The sequence below is a fragment of the Dipodomys ordii genome, unplaced genomic scaffold, assembly GCF_000151885.1.
Source record: "Dipodomys ordii isolate 6190 unplaced genomic scaffold, Dord_2.0 Scaffold251, whole genome shotgun sequence".
Taxonomy (NCBI): Eukaryota; Metazoa; Chordata; class Mammalia; order Rodentia; family Heteromyidae; genus Dipodomys; species Dipodomys ordii.
Genome location: NW_012267467.1, coordinates 324,133 through 326,217, shown reverse-complemented (window position 1 = coordinate 326,217; position 2,085 = coordinate 324,133).

Sequence of the window (2,085 nt, the reverse complement as noted above, 5' to 3'; positions counted from 1 at the left end):
TCTCAGAGGGATCCTGTCCTCTTCCCTAGGGATCCTGTCCTCCTCCCAGAGGGATCCTGTCCTCCTCTCAGAGGGATCCGCTCGTCCTCCCAGAGAGATTTGCTCCTCCTCCCAGAGGGATCCTGTCCTTCTCCCAGAGGGATCCTGCCCTCCTCCCAGAGGGATCCTTTCCTCCTCTCAGAGGGATCCTGTCCTCTTCCCTATGGATCCTGTCCTCCCAGAGCGATCCTGCCCTCCCAGAGGGATCCTGTCCTCCTCCCAGAGGGATCCTGTCCTCCTCCCAGAGGGATCCTGTCCTCCTCTCAGAGGGATCCTCTCTTCCTCCCAGAGGGATCCTCTCCTCCTCCCAGAGGATCCTGTCCTCCTCCCACAGGGATCCTGTCCTCCTCCCAGAGGGATCCTGTCCTCCTCCCAGAGGGATCCTGTCCTCCTCCCAGAGGGATCCTGTCCTCCTCCCAGAGGGATCCTGTCCTCCTCCCAGAGGGATCCTGTCCTCCTTCCAGAGGGATCCTGTCCTCCTCCCAGAGGGATCCTGTCCTCCTCCCAGAGGGATCCTTTCCTCCTCCCAGAGGGCAGAGGGATCCTGTCCTCCTCTCAGAGGGATCCTGTCCTCCTCCCAGAGGGATCCTGTCCTCCTCCCAGAGGGATCCTGTCCTCCTCCCAGAGGGATCCTGTGATCCTGTCCTCCTCCCAGAGGGATCCTGTCTTCCCAGAGGGATCCTGTCCTCCTCCCAGAGGGATCCTGTCCTCCTCCCAAAGGGATCCGCTCCCAGAGGGATCCTGTCCTCCTCTCAGAGGGATCCTGTCCTCTTCCCTATAGATCCTGTCCTCCCAGAGGGATCCTGTCCTCCCAGAGGGATCCTGTCCTCTTCCCAGAGGGATCCTGTCCTCCTCCCAGAGGGATCCTGTCCTCCTCCCTGAGGGATCCTGTCCTCCTCCCAGAGGGTTCCGCTCCTCCTCCCAGAGGGATCCTGTCCTCCTCCCAGAGGGATCCTGTCCTCCTCCCAGAGGGATACTGTCCTCCTTCCAGAGTGATCCTGTCCTCCTCTCAGAGGCATCCGCTCCTCCTCCCAGGTGGATCCGCTCCTCCTCCCAGAGTGATCCTCTCCTCCTCCCAGAGGGATCCTGTCCTCCTCCCAGAGGGATCCTGTCCTCCTCCCAGAGGATTCCGCTCCTACTCCCAGAGGGATCCTGTCCTCCCAGAGGGATCCTGTCCTCCTCCCAGAGGGATCCTGTCCGCCTCCCAGAGGGATCCTGTCCTCCTCTCAGAAGGATCCGCTCCTCCTCCCAGGTGGATCCGCTCCTCCTCCCAGAGTGATCCTGTCCTCCTCCCAGAGGGATCCTGTCCTCCTCCCAGAGGGATCCTGTCCTCCTCCCAGAGGGATCCTGTCTCCCTGTCCTCCTCCCAGAGGGATCCTGTCCTCCTCCCAGAGGGATCCTGTCCTCCCAGAGGGATCCTGTCCTCCTCCCAGAGGGATCCTGTCCTCCTCCCAGAGGGATCCTGTCCTCCTCTCAGAGGGATCCTGTCCACTTCCCTAGGGATCCTGTCCTCCTCCCAGAGGGATCCTGTCCTCCCAGAGGGATCCTGTCTTCCTCCCAGAGGGATCCTTTCCTCCTCCCAGAGGGATCCTGTCCTCCTCTCAGAGGGATCCTGTCCTCTTCCCAGAGGGATCCTGTCCTCCTCTCAGAGGGATCCGCTCCTCCTCCCAGAGGGATCCTGTCCTCCCAGAGTGATCCTGTTCTCCTCCCAGACGGATCTTGTCCTCCTCCCAGAGGGATCCTGTCCTCCTCCCAGAGGGATCCTGTCCTTCTCCCAGAGGGATCCTGTCCTCCTCTCAGAGGGATCCGCTCGTCCTCCCAGTGGGATTTGCTCCTCCTCCCAGAGGGATCCACTCCTCCTCCCAGAGAGATCCACTCCTCCTCCCAGAGGGATCCACTCCTCCTCCCAGAGGGATCCTGTCTTTCTCCCAGAGGGATCCACTCCTCCTCTGAGGGATCCTGTCCTCCTCCCAGAGGGATCCTGTCCTCCTCCCAGAGGGATCCTGTCCTCCTCCCAGAGGGATCCTGTCCTCCTCTCAGAGGGAT